Raw genomic sequence first — 13,224 nt, forward strand, 5'->3', positions numbered from 1 at the left:
CCTCTGGTGATCAGTCGTCCCTCAGAAGAAGAGGAGCTGTTATTATTGCTGCAGACTGGAGCAGGGAAAGGGTTAATCGCCTCGATTGTTTGGGAAGCAGCGAGCTGTCGGAAAGGGAGGAGGGACAGAGAGAGAGAGAGAGAGAGAGAGTAAAGGGTGAGGAAGAGGAGAGGAGAGGAGAGGGCGAGGGCTGGCTGCAGTCTCCCTGCGTGAGTTTGTTTACATCCCATCGGCAGCAGAACAGACAGAGTGGAGCGGAGCGGCCGTTCTCCTCCGGTATGTGTGTAAACCATAACGCTGCTGAAATGCACACACACATTCTGCACGGCGATGCTGCTGCTTTTTATGTTGTTATGACGGCGACATCTGATCCGGGTTCAGGCATTTGGGGGAGAAACTGCACCATCATGCTGTATGCTAATTGTTTATCCTGGAACCAGTCATAGTGTGTTGTTGTTGTTGTTGTTGTTGTTGACCTCTGGTGCAAAGCATTGTGTTAAAAAAAGAAAGAAAAAGATGCGGGCTGAGACATGACAGATACAGGATGTGTTCACTTATGCCAATGCAGTTCCAGTGTCGTTGCAGTGAAGAGGCAGGTGCATGACTTCTATGGTGACTTTCACTTTTGAGAGATGTTGCATTTCATTTTGCAAGCAGGCAGGTTAGAGAGCTAGAGAGTTTCTGAGATCTTATAAGGAAGCTTAAAGGGATAGTTCAACATTTTGCAAATTCGCCTATTGCCGAATCCCTATGGTTTTAGCAGTAGGTTCATTATGTTTAATTGTCGGTGCAAGCTGTTTTTAGGTCGGTGGGGCAGAGACGTGAGCGGCTCAGCTAACGCAATTGAGGCAAATGGTACTTTCGCCTTTCCCTCATCAAACTCATCAAATACACAATCCAACAACTCCACAACGCTCTGGTGGACAAGTTGTGACCTGCACATTCACCACACTATGAGATAATAATCTGAGACAGAGTTGTTTTCGAGGCAAATGCGTAGCCGGAACTACATTCCAGGAATGATTTCAAAAGTGCAAGTAGTCACAAGTATTTGCTTCATGTGTCGTAATGTTACATAAGAATACGTTATTATTTTACAGTGTGTGCGAATGTGCAGGTCACAACTTGTCCACGAGAGAGTTTTGGAGTTGTTGGATTAGGGAAAGTACCGTGTGCCTCCGTTGTGTTCACAGAGCAGCTCACGTCTCTGCCCCGCTGATCTCAAAGCAACATGCACTGATAATTAAACATTATGAACCGACCTCTAAGACTATAGGGATTATGGCAATAGGCGAATTTGCCAAAATGTTGAATTATCCCTTTAATGTTTTATTTCAAGTTGTTGCACTGACAGTGGCTTGGAACAGTTATTTACATCATCAAGTCAACTGATGATCGGTTTCTCAGGTAATCAACTGATCAGTTTTGAAAACTGACAGCTTGAAATTGACATGTTTCACTTCTGTTGATGGGCAAAGCAGCCATCTTGGATTTTGAGACTAACTGTCTGACTCTTTATGCTGGAAATCCAACTTTTAGAAGACATCTCAATTTAAATATCTCATATCATAAGTGTACTGTGAGGTTTTTTACTGACTTTTTAGGAAGACTGCAGTTGAAACATGTCAAATTAAAATAAAATTTTCCCTTTTGTCTGTTCAAAAGTAGCAAAAAACTCTAAAAACTGAAGAAAAGAAGACATACGCTGCCTTGGATAAGAGATGTATCATATTTCGGAGCTGCTCTCTGGTCAGACACACGTCGACAATGTGAAATGACAATGTGAACCGAGGACCGGGGAGATCCAGTCAGACTGAAAAGGCTGTGTCACACCGACCGGTCAGCCTGCCAAGGCAGATCTGGGCGCGCAGGCCTCATCCCCCGACAACATTACAGTCACAGTATGTCTCTTTTCAGAGAGAGCGCCCCGCGCCCTCGTGATGTTAAACGCCATGCCTCCAAATGACAAATGAGGCAGACAAACGTTTGTCCGTCCTCCTGGCAAACGGCATCACCGTGGACACAGATGGCTGAAACTCAATCACCAGGAACAGAGGTGTGAAACAGACCTGTTACATGGCAGGTTTGACTGATTTCTATTCTAAAAGCCTCAAGTCAGAAAATCCCCTTTTCTGTTTCATTTAATATTTAACAATAACAACGTATTCCTGCAGAGAGAGAAGCTGCTTCTGCATTTACTGGTTCTCTGTGTGACTTCATCGAGGTGACTCACTGTGTGTTTCTGTCTCCTGATTCTAATGATTCAGACCAGATGAGGTCATGATGATGATGATGTGGACCTTTAAAAGTTTTCTATCCGCTCTGGCACAGACAGGTGGCTTCATCCTCATCTTCTGCACTGCAAAAACCCAAAATCTTTCCAAGAATATTTGTCTTATTTCTTGTCAAAACTAATCTCTTTCCACTTAAAATAAGACTCTTCACCTAAAAATGAACTTGTTTTTAGATCATTTCCACTTGTTTCAAACTAATTTTCACTTGAAATAAGTAGAAAAATCTGCCAGTGAAAGCAGGTTTTTTGTGCTTAGAATAAGAAAGAAAAACTTGCCCCATTATCACATTATTTCTAGTGAAAATCTGCTTGAAAGAAGTAAAAAGTGTCTAAAAACAAGCTGCTTTTTGTGTGATGAGTCTTATTTTAAGTAGAATGAGATTAGTTTTGACTAGAAATGAGACATTTTGACAAGAAATAAGACAAATATTCTTGGAAAGATTTTGAGTTTTTGCAGTGTGGGACTCGGTGCCTTCACCCTTCTCCTCTTCATCATCAGCAGCTCTTCATTGATTACTTCCCTCGCGTTGTGGGAACTGATGCTCGCAGTTTTTTTTTCTTTTCCTCGGGAGGCCGCCGAAAAGAGACGCGTAACCCGACTCTGCCAGCTCACTTCTGCTTTCAGCCGGTCCCTGCAAACGCCTCAGACTGCTGTTTTAAGTTGTTCTTACGGGGCTTTTCTTAGAATTGCAACAAGGTTCATTTTTGTGGATGATGGACGCTGCTGTGCTGCTCGTACCGGAGATAATGTCTCATTATAGTCGGTGATTTGAACCAATGAAATGGTCTTTTGTGTTATCAAGTTCAGCCAAGAGTGAAAGTGATTTCAACTGCTCAACTAGCGGCAGGGTTTCTACTTCATTTGGGGAACTAAGTGTGTGTGTTCTTGTTGTACCTCTATCTTTGTGAACCACTTTCAGTTCCAAAATGAAAGAATGAGCATATTTGAGTGGCTAAGACTGATTATTTTTTTATTTTTCAACCATTTTAACTCTGTAAACATTGAAAACATGTGTAGCTCAAATCAAACTGAAGATATCTTTTATTTAACTGTGTTTTTTTCTTATTTTTTTCCCATGAATGTGTAGATTTAAGTGCAGACTGAGGGTTGCCACTTGCAGACAGATCCTCCCTTTTAATCCACTTCCTGAAACAACAGAAGGAAGTAGTGCCAAGTTGAGCAAGAAGTGCACTCACTCTCTGAATCACACTGGAGCAACGTTACACTTCAGACTTAACACCTGTGGTCACCGTGGTAACCGATTTCAGCAGCTGTTCACAAGTTGCTGCAGCAGAAAAAGATGCAATGATAAAACAAGTATGATACAAATAAGTATAAGTGAAACAAACCTCCAACGTGTCAATACATGCAGGATGCTGTGAACTGCGATCTGCAGTGGGGTGGTGAGACTGACAAAGCGTGTGTGTGTGTGTGTGTGTGTGTGTGTGTGTGTGTGTGTGTGTGTGTGTGTGTGTGTGTGTGTGTGTGTGTGTGTGTGTGTGTGTGTGTGTGTGTGTGTGTGTGTGTGTGTGTGTGTGTGTGTGTGTGTGTGTGTGTGTGTGTGTTAGGGTGTAGGCTCTGCTCATTTTCATGTGAAAGGGCTACAGCTGCTCCGTCCCTCTAAAGAAATTATTCATGCTTTATTCTAATGCTGATCATAGAGGATCCACACAACACACACACACACACACACATAGAGAATGACTATTATTGGCTCAGCAACATTAGTAGATTAGATTGCTGTTGCGTATTTTCTATTTTTTGCTTTAGAAGTGAACCAACACTGACTCAAATCATGACGGTTGTAATAAATTATAATAAAAGTGTTGGTGTTCAGGGCGTGAAAAGATAAATAAATCCATAAATCTCATAGAAGACGTACGAGCCGCCACTGCAAAATATAAAAACTGCTTTTTTGTGTGTCTGCAGGTCGTGAACCGCTGCCGACCTCACTGAACCTGGACCAGTTCACTTCCTCCTCTCCAACAACCCAAAGTGAGTAGATTCTAGCACCCACAAACCTACAACCGCAACACCATCAAAATAGCGTATTCTAATATGGGTTCATCTCTTTTTGATAACATCGTGCACTTTAGCTCAACATTAATTATCTTTAAAGGGATAGTAGCATTTTTTTAAAGTGGGGTTGTATGATCTACAAATAGCCCCTAAGTACTTTAATTGCAGTAGAAGACTCTCTGCACTCCTCCCGTTAGCAACGCCAGCCCATAATAGCCCTGCCCAGAGATTTACAACATACAGTGTTGTGAACAGACCCAAAGAAACGGCCTATTCACCCAGGTTTAGCGCCCGCTGATCAGCAGTTGGTTCGGTCCAAATAACAACTGCGTTTTTCCTGCACTTTGAAGGGCTGGAAAAAATTATATTATAGCGAACAATGGAACTGTGTAATTCTTTTCACGTAAAACCTCTTTTAGGCCACGAAAATAGGCCGTTTCTTTGGATCCATTCACAACAATGTATGTTGTAAATCTCTGGGCAGGGCTATTATGGGCTGGCGTTGCTAACAGGAGGAGTGCAGAGAGTCTTCTACTGCAATTAAAGTACTTGGGGCTATTTGTAGATCATACAACCCCACTTTAAAAAAAAAAATGCTACTATCCCTTTAACTTCTGATATCAGACAGGTTTATCATAACTTCGATCAAATCGGTCGGTTTGATGAATAACTTCTCCATATCATGTCACAACGTGTGATAAACCACTCTGGTGAGAATTAAAGGTGATGTTTTGACATATAAAAGGTTCCTCTAAACGTCAGAATAAAGGACAGAGGTCAGACGGCCGCTGCACAGTCTCATCACGTTTCCCCTCGTCGGCCTGAGCACAGTGGGCGCACTGATTTGTTGCAGCGAGCAGTACACAAGGTCTTTGTATTGAAACCGCTCTCTGCTCGCTCTTCTGTCCAGAGTTGTAGTAAAATGTAGAGGCATGGAGATGTAGTGTATGTAATCTCTTGAAGCACTTGAATGCATCACAGAGTTATCACTGTGTAATGGAAAGTCGCTCCTTCACAGAGCGGACGTTTGGTTTAACTCTTATCAAACCTGCCGTGGTGAACACTAACACAGGGACGGATCGCAGGCAGCCTCATGTTTTAGATATGAAAGTTGGTTTTGAAATCCGGGGTCGTAGAAGTTTTCTATAACTTTAAAGGAACATGAAAAGTTCTCACTGAAGTTAGAAACGATCAAAGTCCTGCTGCACGCCGACCACAAATCCAACCCCTCGACATCCAAACAGACTTTTATATCTGCACCTGTAAGAGAAGCAGCTTTGATGTTCAGTCAGGATCAAATATATATAGATAGAAACAACATAGGTGAAAGACATTTACAACGCTGTAGTGTAGAGTCAACTCATCAGTCTGTGCTTTTTATAACATGAAACAGTAGCCAAACAAACAGCCACAGTTGCTTCATTTTATTTTTTTTATTGTATCATTGTATCATTATTTTTCTAAGTCTAAACACTAAACGTGTTTATTATTTTGTCATTTAAACTTTTATTGGCAGCCAGAGAGTCAAAGATGATACAGGGCTGAGGATCAAGTTAATCATAGTATACAATGCAATACAATGGAGTACTCTTATGGAGTAAAAATGAGAAAGAAAAGAATAGAATAGAATAGAATAGAATAGAATAGAATAGAAAAGAATAGAATAGAATAGATAAGAAAAGAATAGAATAGAATAGAAAAGATAAGAAAAAATAAGAGAAGAAAAGAATAGAATAGAATAGAATAGAAAAGAATAGAATAGAATAGAATAGAAAAGAATAGAATAGAAAAGAATAGAATTGAATAGATAAGAAAAGAATAGAATAGAATAGAAAAGATAAGAAAAAATAAGAAAAGAATAGAATAGAATAGAATAGAATAGAATAGAATAGAATAGAATAGAAAAGAAAAGAAAAGAAAAGAATAGAAAAGAAAAACATGTTTATTACCACTGAGACTGCTCATAGTATCTTAACATTTGATAGTATATCATTAGTGACTGTGCTTTACTCGCTGTCAGACACAATCTCCCATCATCCTCAGCGGACCGTTGTGTTCCTGCTGTTGGATGTTGAGTGAAAGGGAAGGACCAAATTTAGACGTGCAGTCCGGGTGAAAACAGATGTGACCCCGCACACACACACACACACACTAACACACACACTCAAGATAGAATAGAAAAAAAAGTGTGGTGTGGTGTGATGCCTTGACTCCAGTGTGTGAACGGCCTCTTGGCAAAGATGAAGCTGGAAATCGGGGTTTCACCATGTATGGTCAGCTGGACTCCACACTCTCCTCCACTCGCACTTTCTCTCAGTCTGTCTTTTTCCTTTTCGTGCCTGAGGATGAAACACACACACACACACACACACACAAACACACACACACACACACACAGTCTGATCTGTCAGCAGCTTTGAGTCAAACAAACAAACGAAAAACACACATTCTGCCACTATAACCACTTTGTACGTGTCTCTTTTGTCCTTCACAGTTGTCGACAAGTGGAGCTGTAATTGTTTCTCTGTTGCAGTTTTTACAACAAGTTAGCGGCTGTCGGTGGTGAGAGGTGACCAGCGTTTCTCACTAACCATCATCTGGCTACTTATAGTATAGTTCTCTCTCTGCATGTTGCCAAAATTGTCAGTGTGAAGTGAAGTGAAGTGAACGCTCTTAGAAAAGAACATAAGAACATGTAATGAAGCGCTGATAGATTTAGATGCAGTAAAAGACATTTAGAAATGTTTTTTTCTTTAGTTTTTAGAGTGGAATTGTCCTTTAAAGCTGCTAATGAAGCTAAATCTTGGATTAGTAGGCCTATGTGTCAGGAGCTGTGGCTCAGGTTTAACATACATAAGGGCAGAGGGTTTGTGTGTGTGTGAGTGTGTGTGACTCATGTGACTCTCAAACCTACACAAACATACACTAACATGCCACGCGCCCTAATAAGGCAGCTTCTCCTGCTCTGTGGAGCAGTGGGACTTCCTGGTTTCACCCATGATATATGTTTCTAAACATCTTCCTACTCGTCTTGGCGAGGCGGTGGATTCCCACTGTCTTTGCGGTGTTTAATCTGTCGCCTGTTGCAGGTCGTAGTCGTACACAAAGGGATTTGTAACGAGTGTTAGACTGAAGAAGAAAAGTATTTATAGAAAATCAGCTGTTTGTGGTATAGTATGCAATGCATAGTTCCTCCTTTGTTGTAAAGTGTTGAAATATGTTACACAAAAACTTAAAATAAAACCAAGAAGCCGTTATCCATTTAAAGCATTTTTTGATAAGGAGAGTTGGAAGTCTTAATCCCCTCTCAAAGCCTGGTGTTTCTTTGGCTTTGCGAGTGGAAAATGTGACTCTATCTGGCCCAGAGACTGGAAATTTCAATCTAGGTTTGGGAACAAAGAGCAGAGATGCGTCGTCCACGTCCAGTCTGCTCGTTTCTTTTTTCAGAGTTTTTTTGCCTGCCGCCTCAGGAGCTGGTGCTGCCCTTTAAATAGAACTCATCAGGTTGTGTATTCAAGACACAAAGTCAAGGACAGTGGAGCAGACGTGGGTCAGACTCAGACCTGTGATATGTGGTCACAGGACGGCGTCTGCTCTGTTTTTGGGAGCAGGGATGTGATGACTGAGCTGCAGGATTTGATCTGTTGGAATTTGCCAGATAAATAAATGAAGTTTGTCATGATGCAACATGTTTAAAGGGGATAGTTCAACATTTTTGGCAAATTGGCCCATTGCTATAATCCCTATAGTCATAGCAGTAGGTTCATTACCTTTAATTGTTGGTGCAAGCTATTTTTCAAACGGCGGAGCAGAGCCGCGAGCTGCTCAGAGCTACGGAGGCTCATGGGAGTTGTTTTCGAGGTAAATACAGAGACTGCTTGCTGAAGAACTGTCCCTAAAGGCAACGTGCATCAGCGGTTTTGCATGAATTTCCCTCTAAAACAACTCCATCTGGTAACGTTCTGTTATTATCTCATAGCGTGGTGAATGTGCAGCTCACAACTTGTCCACCAGAGCGTTTTGGAGTTGTTGGATTGTGTATTTGATGAGTTTGATGAGGGGAAACCAAGAAATCCCATTAGCCTCCGTAGCGTAGCTCTGAGCAGCTCACGGCTCTGCTCCGCTGTTCTAAAAACAGCTTGCACCGACAATGAACCTACTGCTGTGACTATAGGGATTATGTTAAAGCAGATATCAGCTTCGCGGCCGTTTCGGCTAATGCTGCGTTCAAGGCAGGCTTTTGAAACCGTAAGTTACAGCTTCAAGTCACAACTACGACTTGGTAGCGTTCCAGGTAACCCGTAGCTCGTGTTTTTACCATCCTGTTGTCTGTGAAAGTTCCCTATAACGGCCACTCGTAACTTCCGACCCGTGAACTCGTACCAGATCGAACTGGTATGACTTCACAGGAAGGAAAAACACAAAGTACGAGTTTCTTTGAACGCACCATGAGTTAGCAGCCCCCGCCCTTGTCAGGCATCAATTGGTCCTCGTGCTACGTCACCACATTAACGCGCATCCCTTGGCTGCACACACAGCCCTTCATGCCGTTCTCTCTCCTCATTGGATAACACTTGTATCCCACAAGGAAAATTTTCTCCTCGGGTTACAGCAGAGCAGAGTGACGGAGAGACTCGTGTTTAGGCTGAAATACTTCATGTAAGTGATTGCTGACGGAAAATAGGACTATTTAGGACTTATATTAACAAAAACATTCCACTGATATCTGCTTTAATTTGCCAAAATGTTGAACTATCCCTTTAAGACACATGCAGCAGCCTGGGTTCTTTCATACACCATTCTTTTCTGTTTACTTGCTGGTGTCTCAGTTCAAAGCTGCAGGCTGATGTGTGTGTGTGACAAGTTGCTTCATCAGATAGCTGCGTTCGTCTTGTCTTGTTTCTGCCTCCAACTCTGCAGCCGGAGCTCATGTTGTTGATACATTAATAATGAATAACTGCGGAGACGACCTGACGCTCCCCCACAGACCGACTGTGTGTCCTGTGCTCAACAAATATTTATCCCTGCTGCTCAGGCTCAACATTTTTCTGTCTTTAGTTATCGCCCCCCCAAGTCCTCGCTCTCTGTTTGGAGCGAGTGTCAGGAATGAAATCTGTAGGCGCCGCAGGAAGTGGAGTGATGTTTGCACAAGTTAAGATCTCGTGAGTTCACTCTGAGTTGTGGCAGCAGGCGTCGTCGTAACACTCGCAGATGAAGTCGCTACGACAGCGGTTGTTTCATCTGTCGGCGTGGTGATCTCTGCAGGGGGTTCAGATTGGTTCATGGACACATTCAGAAACTTCCTGCAGTGAAGACACTTTAAATGATAGATTTTGTCGACTATGAGCTTCCCCTCAAACTATTTAAAAGGCTTTGCATAGACTAGAGACTTAAGGAAAACCTGAGGATGAATAAATGCACTTAAAGCTCAAAGTGGCTTTACATAAGAAGGGGAAAGTTTCGAAAAACACCCAAACATATACGCGTATAAAACATTTTTTTGATGTGAATAGGGTACAATTTTTAACCTTTAGATATCTCCATGAAAATTACTGAGTTGATTACTCACATTAAGACAAACAAAAAATGTATTTCAAGTTTTTTGAAATTCTTTGTTAACATGACCAAATTTGCATATATTTGCATAAATCTGCATAAATTGCACCGTTTTGACAGCACATGTATATATGAAGTTGCTGTGGTGGTACCACGGTATATACAAAGTGTCAACAAGGTGTTTGTGTGTGCGCGTGTAATTCAAGTATATAATATAAATGGTGGTCATAACAATAATAGTGATAGCAGTAATAAAGAAAGAAATTAATGAATAATAATAATAGTAATAGTAATATAGGTCATAGAAATAATAACAATACTTATTAATAATAATAGTTGAGCAGAGATAGCTAGATAGCAGTAATAATAATAGTGATAATAACAGGGTAACACTTTACACTATTAAGCATTAGTTCATACTGAATCCATCATTTATAACACATGAATATTCATTAGTATGTAGTTTATAAACAGTTAAAAATGTTTTACTCATCATTGATGAGCACTAACTGTATTCATGCATTATAAATGAAGAATTCCGTATTTATTAATGCTTAACTAATGCTTAATAGTGTGTACGTATTATAAAGTGTTACCAATAACAGCAATAATTCTAAAAATAAGAAAGAAGGATGTAGGATGGGTAAATTAATGACATTTTGAATGAAAAATGAATGAAATTACAAGAGAGAGTCATGGGGAGCCGGTGCAGGTTTTGGAGGATGGGGGTGATGTGGTCTCAGGAGCACGTGTGGGCGAGGAGTTCTGGATGTATTGAAGTTTATTGAGGAGTTTGGATGATGATGAGCCGTAAAAGATGCTATTACAGTAGTTTAATCTGGATGTGATGGATGCTCGGAAAGATTCTCCTCCTCCTTCCAGAAAGGAGTCCAGGTAGCGCTCCAGATGTTTGCCCCCGGCAGATGTAGGGCACATGTATCTGAGCTGACCGAAGTGGGACATTTGGAGCAGCGCGTGCCAGTGGATCAGAGCTGGACCACATATGGAGAAGTAGGCCACCAACTATTAACCCAGAACCACAGTTAAAACCAGATCACTCAGGTGGGCCCATTTGTAACAGATTCAGAACAATTTCTATCATCTATATATTAGAAAAATGTGGTTTTATCCTCCCGAGTGAGAATTAAACTCATCTAACTTGTGTTTACTGTAACTTTGACCTAAACTGAGTCACTGAAACACAGTTTTCCTGCAGTAAATAGAGCACAATCGGACCAGAAATAGACTTGAGAGATCTCCATCTGCGTATTGTCTAAACTAGACCACGGTGGTGCTTCTCCATTTCAGCCTGCCGCCGTCCCTCGCGCTCGCCGCGTTCGCTGCAAATAGGCTAATTGGTCTTTAACGAAAATGGGACAGAGTGCGACGGAAAGAAAGCAGGAGAGACGGCGAGAGAGTGGGACAGGCCCGAAAATCCCCAGAGGTTCGGATGGGCGGAGAAGGAGAAGGAGCCAAAAAAGAAAAAGGAGCCAGATGATAGACAGATGGATGTTAAGAAAAGTAAAAAAGAAAAGAAAAGAGGAGGGAAAGGAAAGGGAAAAAAGAAATGCATAGAGGACCTCATGAGAAACCTATGGTCTCTTAGCAACATCAGCATATGGTGATACTTGCTCTTCTAGCGAGCAGGAAAAGAAACAGCAAATGCAAATTTGTGGGATGACACACACATACACACAGTTGCACAAATGCAAATGAACAACTTCCTGAAGCAAGCAGCCATACCACACACACACACACACACACACACACACAGATTAGGTCATTAGGTGTACCACACTGAGAATAATGTCGGTTTAACTCGTTGATTTAAGGGAATGGCACATTTAGAGGCTGCAGTTTGTGGTGCTGTTGTCGAACCACACCGGTATGATGATGATAATAATAATAATAAACACAACGCAGCTCAACAGCAACACAACCTGAGTCCTTCACCACAACCACAGAGCTCAATCGCTTTCTCTCTAAAACCGGCGTCGACTGAAACTGAGCACTCGACAAACACCGTCTCCTAGAAACTCGCACCGACTCCAGCGTCACTCTGCTTTTTTATGATCTTTGGTTTTCCTTTATACAATAAGTTTGTGTGTGTGTGTACAAATAGATGGATGGAAATATACACACACACACACCAAAACACACGAGCTGATGCCGAGAGCAGTCGGGGACTCTGGAGACAGACAGATGCTGCTCAGTCGCATGCTGGGACACGTGCCGCTGCATCTCCCTCTCTCGTTTTCCAGTCTATAAATAAACAGTATATATAGGGATATGTATAGAGGACATACATGTATATTTGCCCTCTCGCTCCAACCGACCCATCTTGCTCTCTTTAAAGGGGTAGTTCAACATTTTGGCAAATTGGCCCATTGCCATAATCCCTATAGTCACAGCAGTAGGTTCGTTACCTTTAATTGTCAGTGCAAGCTGTTTTTAGAACGGCGGAGCAGAGCCGTGAGCTGCTCAGAGCTACGCTACGGAGGCTCATGGGATTTCTTGGTTTCCCTCATCAAATTCATCAAATACACAATCCAACAACTCCAAAACGCTTTGTTGTGACCTGCACAATCACTACGCTATGAGATAATAACAGAACGTTACCAGACAGAGTTGTTTTAGAGGGAAATACAGAAACTGCTTGCTGAAAAACTGTCCCTGAAGGCAACGCACATCAACGGTTTTGCATGAATTTCCCTCTAAAACAACTCTGTGTGGTAACGTTGTGTTATTATCTCATAGCGTGGTGAATGTGCAGGTCACAACTTGTCCACCAGGGCTTTTTGGAGTTGTTGGATTGTGTATTTGATGAGTTTGATGAGAGAAACCAAGAAATTCCATGAGCCTCCGTAGCGTAGCTCTGAGCAGCTCACGGCTCTGCTCCGCCGTTCTAAAAATAGCTTGCACCAACAATTAAAGGTAACGAACCTACTGCTGTGACTATAGGGATTATGGCAATGGGCCAATTTGCCAAAATGTTGAACTATCCCTTTAAGTCGCTTGTCCTCATATCTGTCTATCTCTCAGAGCAGCAGGGAATCAGAAATGTTCTGATAGACAGGCTGTTTGTCTCTGATCCCTCACAGGCTGATGGACTGAACTGAAGCAGTAATTCATGACTGAGGAGCGTTCGCCCACTCCTCTGTCAATCCTCTAATAGATTCTTCATCATTTATCATCTCATTCATGCAGTATGGAGCCAGATATTTTCTTTATAATGAACATTAAGAGGCTGAAATGATCCTGTATTGGATTAGATTATGTTTAAGTGCCATAGCAGCAAAGGAATAAAATGTAAAACAAGTTAGAAAGTGTTAAAAAGTTGTGTGTTGGTGGAAAA

At 41.7% G+C, this 13,224-nt stretch overlaps 1 protein-coding gene across 11 annotated transcripts in view; it reads left to right on the forward strand.

Annotated features, from left to right (window-relative positions):
* The window catches only part of LOC310998640 (inositol polyphosphate-4-phosphatase type I A-like), a 50,295-nt gene that overhangs the window by 4,896 nt on the left and 32,175 nt on the right, over positions 1-13,224 (forward strand). For all 11 annotated transcript variants that reach the window (XM_083988796.1, XM_083988798.1, XM_083988789.1 and 8 more), the window contains exon 2: positions 4,224-4,289. The gene's annotated coding sequence lies outside the window, so the exon portion shown is untranslated. The remainder of the gene's footprint in view (positions 1-4,223; positions 4,290-13,224) is intronic.

Source organism: Trachurus trachurus (assembly GCF_905171665.1).
Source record: "Trachurus trachurus genome assembly, chromosome: 2".
NCBI lineage: Eukaryota > Metazoa > Chordata > Actinopteri > Carangiformes > Carangidae > Trachurus > Trachurus trachurus.